Source organism: Piliocolobus tephrosceles, chromosome 9 (genome assembly GCF_002776525.5).
Source record: "Piliocolobus tephrosceles isolate RC106 chromosome 9, ASM277652v3, whole genome shotgun sequence".
Lineage (NCBI taxonomy): Eukaryota > Metazoa > Chordata > Mammalia > Primates > Cercopithecidae > Piliocolobus > Piliocolobus tephrosceles.
In genome coordinates, this window is record NC_045442.1 from 51227562 (window position 1) to 51237717 (window position 10156).

Below are 10156 nucleotides of genomic sequence, written 5' to 3' on the forward strand. Positions count from 1 at the left end.
ACATCCTCTCCAACACCTGTTGTTTCCTGCTTTTTTAATGATTGCCATTCTAACTGGTGTGAGATGGTATCTCATTGTGGTTTTGATTTGCATTTCTCTGATGGCCAGTGATGATGAGCATTTTTTCATGTGTCTGTTGGCTGTATGAATGTCTTCTTTTGAGAAGTGTCTGTTCATATCCTTTCCCCACTTTTTGATGGGGTTGTTTGTTTTTTTCTTGTATATTTGTTTGAGTTATTTGTAGATTCTGGATATTAGCCCTTTGTCAGATGAGTAGATTGCAAAAATTTTCTCCCAAAGAACAACTTCTATAAATACTTTTTTAAATTAAAAAGTTGTTATAGTTGTCATCATTTTTGAATGTCTATTACTATTTGTTGTGTAAACTATGCAAATCAAAATTAAGCCCTATACAATACAGGACTTTGCACATTACAGTGCTTTAGTATTAAACTCAATCTTGACTCTTAAGTCATCCCCATGGAGTTCTCTTGTGAAACCCAGAGATATTGCAGTGGATGCTCTGGTTATCATAAAATTCCACACAAATACCACATAATACAAACTGCTGTCTATGGTTTTCTAATGAAAACATTTCCTTCTTTTATGAGTTATGTGTCCTTTAGATAGCCACTCAGGCTATGATATTGAGGTTAAAGGTCTTCAGAGAATGCTTCTAAGCCTTCCTTAGGACAGTTAAAGGCAGCTATCCCAGTAAATCAGGATGGACAGCAGATTGATAGTATACTCAATTTACCGTTAAGATAAAGTACACTGAGAGTAAGTTCTCAACAGGAAATAAAGATGAATTCCACTCTGGGTACAGGCCATTCCCCAGTGTTCACACAGGGATTTGAAAATTGAAAAAAAAAAAAAAAAATGAGGGTATGTATCACTCAGAATCAGTGCTGTATTGCTCAAAAGAATGAGTTATGGTCATAAAGGTACATTTTATGCAGAAACTCTGATATAGAAATGATTCTATGACTCTGACCTTTGCACTTGTTTTCTGCATATTATTTTTTTTCTATTTTTCATTGTTACATACCAATAATTTATTTCAGTCAGTCATTCAATCTGTATTTACCATAGTAAAAATTTTAGGGCATCTTTTCTTTACTATCCCACTGTTTGAATCTCTAACTTGTCTTTTGTCTTTGGACTTAAATACTTCTATTTAAGTTTTCATGTCACATGTAAATTAACTGCTACTTGGCCAGGGAAGTTAGACAAATATTTATCATGGGGGAATTACAAGAGCATCAGAAATGACTGCTAAAATCTTGGTGTGTATTTTTAGAAACATTAAATGGTTTATGTAGTGCTAATGTTTGGCTTCTTCTGAATATTCATAGGGAATCAGAGTCTACATAAAGAAAATAAATAGTCAAAAGATGGTATAAACCACAAAGGGATTCTAGTTTTGAAGAAAAAAGTAGTGGAAGTGAGATCCCTCCAAATTCTAATTTAGAGTATATTAAATATTAACCATAGTTGAATAGTTTTCTTAATCTCTCAAAAGATATTGAGCTTTCAATCTATGTTTTTTATAATTATTTTACATGGTAAATACAAGTTTACAGTGGAATATAGTTTCTGCAGACATAAAATCGATTTTTAAAAATGGCATTTTTCCAAAACATTATGAACCAAACATAAAATCAACTAATTTTTAATATATATTTAAACAGTACTTTTATACACGTATGTACATATATTATTATGATTTCTCCAAATTGTTTTTCAGCATGCATATTTTATTTAGGAAGATATTGTGAATATATTTTCCATTAATGGGCATTAATAACAAGCATCATTTTCTAGGTTTGATGATATTTAACTTAGTAAGTCCCCTTTTATTACAACTATAGAAGGTTCTCTTATTTTTTCTTTTTTCTTTCTTAATTTATAGATTTCTTTTATTAAATCTTTGTTTATATTTAATATATTTTTTTCTTAGGATGAATTCCTACAGCTAGCATTTGTGGGAAGTGAGGTGAAATATGAAACATGTAAGTTCTCAAAAAATGCTTGTTGAGTGAAAATTTTGAATGAACAAATAAATAAATGATTGTAAGATGTGGTACCTCCTTGAATTTCATCCCCTTCTCAAAGAGGTAATAGAAAATAAGACACAGTCATGACATTGAGATGGTTCTGGAATGGCAAGTTATGACTCTGTTTTTTATTCAACATGAAATCATCTAGCTGTGCCAAGCAGCTTCATTTATTTAAACTGCTTTAGTGAAGTATATACAAGTATTTAACCTAAATTTGAGTACAGATACACTTGTGAGAAAAGAAGTTGTTTCATTTCTTTTGATTTTCGTGCATTATTCAGAGATTTAAACAATAACAGCTATGATGATAAAATCTGAAATGTTTTGAACATGAAACTCTCATTTTAAGATTCACATGACAATAACTGAAGAACACTCATAAAATAACTACTGACGTTTCGTTCTTTTCCACTAAAAATATCCAAATTATAAAGAAAAATTGGCTTTTTGAAACTTCACTTGTAGGCTACTCTTATGTTACAGTCACTTTCTTCATAGAAAATGACTGCATTAAAACAATACTAAACAATAATTATGGTTTTCAAAACAGCATGCTCCGTAGTTTATTTTAGATAATTGCTAATTCATATAAATTTTACTGTCAGTCCCCTTACAAAGTATTTGAATATAAGAAACTTTTAATACTATATACCTATACCTGTTATAGCTATAGATTGATTTATATTTCTTTACAATACATAATTTACTGTAAAACAGAGTTTAACTGTATAATGAAAACTTCTTTAGGTTTGGTCATATCTGTTGCAATAGTCTATGAGGGTTTTTTTGGTCTACATAATTTCTTCATTCATTCAACAAATATTTATTGAATGTCACCTATGTTGGCATTGCTGTAGGTGCTAAAAATACTAGGAAAACAGCAGGCACAATATCAAACCTGTTATTTACCCAGTTGTATTTTAAAACTTGGCCTAGACTGAGGCCAAAATGAGCTTCCCATTTGACCTCTGCTGAATTGAATTTATCCCATCAGTTACAGCCTTTGCCTATATTTTGCATAATCACTTTTCATATTGAAAAGTCAGCCTTATTCCATTTCCTGGAATAAGCTCATGATGAAGGATATTCCTCTTTGCATCCTTGCACTTTCTTAAATTTTATTATATATTTCTTTTCATGCATTTGTATTAGCCAAGTACAGAGTTAATGGACTTACTATTTTAGGATCCATTTGTTAAAATTTCAATTTTCTTTTAAACTCTCAAATCAGTTTTCTGAATTAAAACTAGCATATCATTACTTCCTTACTTTTGCCTAAAATAGGGCATTCATTTATTTTATATTTAGAACTCAAAAGCTTTATTCTTCATTAACACAGACACACAGTGCTACTACATAAAAGCTACTGATTACAATATATTAAATATTCACAATAAGCAAAAAACCAGTAACTTCAAGTTGCCTCAGCACAAAGTAATAGAGTCTTTTGTTGAGAAGAAGGTTCTACTCAAAAGTCTGTTTCAAGTTGAAGATGCAATGAGTCTGTAATCATTTTGCTTAAAGGTCAGCCAATTTAAAATTTATGTGCAAATTTTACAACGAGACTTTGTTATATTCACCTACATAGCCCTTGCTCCTATAATATTATGCCTAACATTTAATAAGCATTAAATATTGATTAATTAATGAATAAATCATTAAATAAACTTATATGAGTTGGTAACCTAGCCAATACGATCATGAAATGACTATCAATTAGTGATTTGAAAAGTATTATCCTTGGGAAACTATCTTAGTAATGCTACACGTTCCTTTTTAATATTCATAAAAAGAAAAGGGTAATTTGGCCTAGCAGGTGGACTATGTTCAATGCCTGAGTTGCATTTAGAGTAAGCTAAGGCACTGACAGTAAGCATTGAGCACTGTGCTAGATGCTGCTCCCTCTCCAGGTCTAATGACTAGTATGGTCTGAAAACATTAAGTCAGTTTTTTTCTTGTGTAGTGTGTATGTATGTGTGAGTTTTAATTTTCTTTAATTTTCTTTCTCTTTGATAGGTCAATGGGGAAAATACTATACAAATTAGAAAGGGAAGTGAATTATAAAATGTGCTTAGCTCTTAGGACATGCAAGAAAAGTACTGAAATGAGAAATGTCAGAGACTACGTATCTGCCATTCCACTATTCTCATATATCAGCCACACCAAATTATTATTAATCTTTAAACAACCTTCAAGTCTAGCATCATATTTAGGGGCATGGAAACTAGAACAAGGCTGTGTTCACTCAGCTGGGTCATTTACTAATCAAAGTATTGAGATATATTTAAAATATATATTTATATATTTGTAAATATGTGCTGAGTATTGAATACTGACACAAGATAATATATATATATACATTAATTAATATATATATGTGTAAGATTTTCTCTGTTTAAAAATATTCTTCTGTTTTTCATATTGTAAAATGCTACTGACATCAATTTTTCTGCTTTCATATGCCCATGTATAGAGTAATGGCACATGCAGTCTAACTTGAAGAAAAAAAAATTGGGGGAAAAATAATACTTTAACACATGTTTATCTAGTATTGAATAGACATGTTCATATTCAAAATTAAACGTATTATAGGATGTAAGCCATCTGATTTTAACTACATAGCAATCTCAACTAAGCAAAGTAAATAAAAGTAAACCCACATCTAAGCACATCAGAGCAAAACTGAAGAAATGCGAATCAAAAGAAAATGTGTAAGTACACAATGTGGTATTGCTAACTCTAGGTACTGTTGTGCAGAGGATTTCTAGAGCTTAATGATATGTGCATAATGGGAACTCTGTATCTTTTAACTAATACCTTCCTACTTCTCCATTCTCCATCAACCGCCAGTCTATTCTCTGCCTGTATGAGTTTAATTAATGCATTAAATAGATAACTCACGTAACTGGAACTATGTAGTGCTTGTCCTATTTTAATTGGCTTACTCCACTTAGCGAATGTTTTCCAGTTTCACCCATGTTGTCACAAATTGCAGGATCTCCTTTTTGGTAAATACTGAATAAGATTTCATTGTATGTAAGTACCACATTTTCTTTATCTATTTATGTGGATTTGCTTTAAAATCTTGACTGCTGTGAATAATGTTGCAATAAACATTAGAGTGAGGCTATGTCTTCCAGCTTATGATTTCAATTCTATTGGATATATATCCAGAATTGGGACTGCCGGATTATACAGTAATTCTATTTTTTATTTTTTTGAAAAACCACCAAATTGTTTCCCATATCCAGGGTTTATTGGTCAGCTATTTAAATTGCATAATTTGTTGTAATTTCTTTAATCATTCTAAATATTTACTTACCGACGTAAAACATAAAGTACGAATCAAATGATATGTCATTATTTGCAATAATTATCTGTTAATCTATAGCTGCGTACTAGAATCTATCATTGCATTCTTGTCTACAGGAGAGAAGACACCTCTGTATTTGTAGGCTCTCCTGACATCTTGTGAATCACTAAAGAAAAACCAGTTGTTCTAACTGTTCTAACAAAACCAGGAACTGAGACTCTAAATGTACATACTCTCAAATCATTTTATGTTCACGAAAAATACGAATCTAGAACTTGGAAGTTAAGAACTGCCTGTTAATAAAATCATCTTGAAACAGAAAGAACGCAGGAAGGGTAAAAAAGAAAGAAGGAAGGAAGGAGACAGAGAAAAAGAGAAAGAAAAGAAGGAAAAGAGGAAGGCAGGAACAAAAGAAAGAATGGAAGGAGAGAGGGAGGAATAGAGGGAGAGAGGAAAAGAAGGAAATAAGAAATAAAAGTGTTAAAAAGAAAACCCAAATGAAGAAGAGAGATGATCTAAAAAGAAGAAAACATCACTCTAGAGCTTCTCAAACTGGCATCTTATGAACACCTAAGAATTTCTGTATTTTATACAGGGATCCATAAATTTCCTAAAAGTGTATCGAAATTGTTCCATTTAATTAATCTAGCTATCTAAATATCTATTGCTATGGTTTGAATGTATCCCCCAGCAGTCCATATGCTGGAAACTTAATTGCCATTGTAACAATATTAACAGGTGGGTCTTTTAAGAGGTGATAGGGTCACCAGGGTGGAGCTCTTGTGAATGGATTAATATCATCCAGGGAGTGAGTTCTCTAAGGAGTGAATTAGTTTTCACAGGACTGAGTGAGTTCTCTTGAGAGTGGGTTGTAGTAAAAGCAAGCTGGCTGCCTCTGTGATTTCCTTTGCTTGTGCTCAGTAGTTCTTCTGCTCTTCTGCCATAAGAAAACATAAAGAAGACCCTCACTGGATACCTGAGTCATGTTCTTAAACTCCCCAAACTCCAGAACTGTAAGAAATAAATTTTTCTTTTCTTTTTTTTTTTAAAGAAGCAGAGTTTATAGCTTTATTAAGACTCTTCATTTGCGAATTTTGAAATACCTTCTCCTCCCCTTTAGACCATCAATCTTTCTTTTTTTTTATTATTATTATTATACTTTAAGTTCTAGGGTACATGTGCATAACGTGCAGGTTTGTTACATATGTATACCTGTGCCATGTTTGTGTGCTGCACCCATCAACTCGTCAGCACCCATCAATTCATCATTTATATCAGGTATAACTCCCCAATGCAATCCCTCCCCACTCCCCGCTCCCCATGATAGGCCCCAGTGTGTGATGTTCCCCTTCCCGAGTCTAAATGAACTCATTGTTCAGTTCCCACCTATGAGTGAGAACATGCGGTGTTTGGTTTTCTCTTCTTGTGATAGTTTGCTGAGAATGATGGTTTCCAGCTGCATCCATGTCCCTACAAAGGACGCAAACTCATCCATTTTATGGCTGCATAGTATTCCATGGTGTATATGTGCCACATTTTCTTAATCCAGTCTGTCACTGATGGACATTTGGGTTGATTCCAAGTCTTTGCTATTGTGAATAGTGCCGCAATAAACATACGTGTGCATGTGTCTTTGTAGTAGAATAATTTATAATCCTTTGGGTATATACCCAGTAGGGGGATGGCTGGGTCATATGGTACATCTAGTTCTAGATCCTTGAGGAATTGCCATACTGTTTTCCATAATGGTTGAACTAGTTTACAATCCCACCAATAGTGTAAAAGTGTTCCTATTTCTCCGCATCCTCTCCAACACCTGGTGTTTCCTGATTTTTTAATGATTGCCATTCTAACTGGTGTGAGATGGTATCTCATTGTGGTTTTGATTTGCATTTCTCTGATGGCCAGTGATGATGAGCATTTCTTCATGTGTCTGTTGGCTGTATGAATGTCTTCTTTTGAGAAATGTCTGTTCATGTCCTTTCCCCAATTTTGGATGGGGTTGTTTGTTTTTTTCTTGTATATTTGTTTGAGTTCTTTGTAGATTCTGGATATTAGCCCTTTGTCAGATGAGTAGATTGCAAAAATTTTCTCCCATTCTGTAGGTTGCCTGTTCACTCTGATGGTAGTTTCTTTTGCTGTGCAGAAGCTCTTTAGTTTAATTAGATCCCATTTGTCAATGTTGGCTTTTGCTGCCGTTGCTTTTGGTGTTTTAGACATGAAGACCTTGCCCATGCCTATGTCCTGAATGGTACTACCTAGATTTTCTTCTAGGGTTTTTATGGTAGTAGGTCTAACATTTAAGTCTCTAATCCATCTTGAATTAATCTTCGTATAAGGAGTAAGGAAAGGATCCAGTTTCAGCTTTCTACTTAGGGCTAGTCAATTTTCCCAGCACCATTTATTAAATAGGGAATCCTTTCCCCATTTCTTGTTTCTCTCAGGTTTGTCAAAGATCAGATGGCTGTAGATGTGTGGTATTATTTCTGAGGACTCTGTTCTGTTCCATTGGTCTATATCTCTGTTTTGGTACCAGTACCATGCTGTTTTGGTTACTGTAGCCTTATAGTATAGTTTGAGGTCAGGTAGCGTGATGCCTCCAGCTTTGTCCTTTTGACTTAGGATTGTCTTGGCAATGCGGGCTCTTTTTTGGTTCCATATGAACTTTAAAGCAGTTTTTTCCAATTCTGTGAAGAAACTCATTGGTAGCTTGATGGGGATGGCATTGAATCTATAAATAACCTTGGGCAGTATGGCCATGTTCACGATATTGATTCTTCCTATCCATGAGCATGGTATGTTCTTCCATTTGTTTGTGTCCTCTTTGATTTCACTGAGCAGTGGTTTGTAGTTCTCCTTGAAGAGGTCCTTTATATCCCTTGTAAGTTGGATTCCTAGGTATTTTATTCTCTTTGAAGCAATTGTGAATGGAAGTTCATTCCTGATTTGGCTCTCTGCTTGTCTGTTACTAGTGTATAAGAATGCTTGTGATTTTTGTACATTAATTTTGTATCCTGAGACTTTGCTGAAGTTGCTTATCAGCTTAAGAAGATTTTGGGCTGAGACGATGGGGTTTTCTAAGTATACAATCATGTCATCTGCAAACAGGGACAATTTGACTTCTTCTTTTCCTAACTGAATACCCTTGATTTCTTTCTCTTGCCTGATTGCCCTAGTCAGAACTTCCAACACTATGTTGAATAGGAGTGGTGAGAGAGGGCATCCCTGTCTTGTGCCAGTTTTCAAAGGGAATTTTTCCAGTGTTTGCCCATTCAGTATGATATTAGCTGTGGGTTTGTCATAATAGCTCTTATTATTTTGAGGTACGTTCCATCAATACCGAATTTATTGAGCATTTTTAGCATGAAGGGCTATTGAATTTTGTCAAAAGCCTTTTCTGCATCTATTGAGATAATCATGTGGTTCTTGTCTTTGGTTCTGTTTATATGCCGGATTACGTTTATTGATTTGCGAATGTCAAACCAGCCTTGCATCCCAGGGATGAAGACCACTTGATCATGGTGGATAAGCTTTTTGATGTGCTGCTGAATCCGGTTTGCCAGTATTTTATTGAGGATTTTTGCATCGATGTTCATCAGGGAGATTGGTCTAGAATTCTCTTTTTTTGTTGTGTCTCTGCCAGGCTTTGGTATCAGGATGATGTTGGCCTCATAAAATGAGTTAGGGAGGATTTGCTCTTTTTCTATTGATTGGAATAGTTTCAGAAGGAATGGTACCAGCTCCTCCTTGTACCTCTGGTAGAATTCAGCTGTGAATCCATCTGGTCCTGGGCTTTTTTTGGTGGGTAGGCTATTAATTGTTGCCTCAATTTCAGAGGCTGCTATTGGTCTATTCAGGGATTCAACTTCTTCCTGGTTTAGTCTTGGAAGAGTGTACGTGTCCAGGAAATTATCCATTTCTTCTAGATTTTCTAGTTGATTTGCGTAGAGGTGTTTATAGTATTCTCTGATGGTAGTTTGTATTTCTGTGGGGTCGGTGGTGATATCCCCTTTATCATTTTTTATTGCGTCTATTTGATTCCTCTCTCTTTTCTTCTTTATTAATCTTGCTAGCGGTCTGTCAATTTTGTTGATCTTTTCAAAAAACCAACTCCTGGATTCATTGATTTTTTGGAGGGTTTTTTGTGTCTCTATCTCCTTCAGTTCTGCTCTGATCTTAGTTATTTCTTGCCTTCTGCTAGCTTTTGAATGTGTTTGCTCTTGCCTCTCTAGTTCTTCTAATTGTGATGTTAGAGTGTCAATTTTAGATCTTTCCTGCTTTCTCTTGTGGGCATTTAGTGCTATAAATTTCCCTCTACACACTGCTTTAAATGTGTCCCAGAGATTCTGGTATGTTGTATCTTTGTTCTCATTGGTTTCAAAGAACATCTTTATTTCTGCTTTCATTTCGTTATGTACCCAGTAGTCATTCAGGAGCAGGTTGTTCAGTTTCCATGTAGTTGAGCGGTTTTGATTGAGTTTCTTAGTCCTGAGTTCTAGTTTGATTGCACTGTGGTCAGAGAGACAGTTTGTTATAATTTCTGTTCTTTTACATTTGCTGAGGAGTGCTTTACTTCCAATTATGTGGTCAATTTTGGAATAAGTGTGATGTGGTGCTGAGAAGAATGTATATTCTGTTGACTTGGGGTGGAGAGTTCTATAGATGTCTATTAGGTCCGCTTGGTGCAGAGATGAGTTCAATTCCTGGATATCCTTGTTAACTTTCTGTCTCGTTGATCTGTCTAATGTTGACAGTGGAGTGTTGAAGTCTCCCATTATTATTG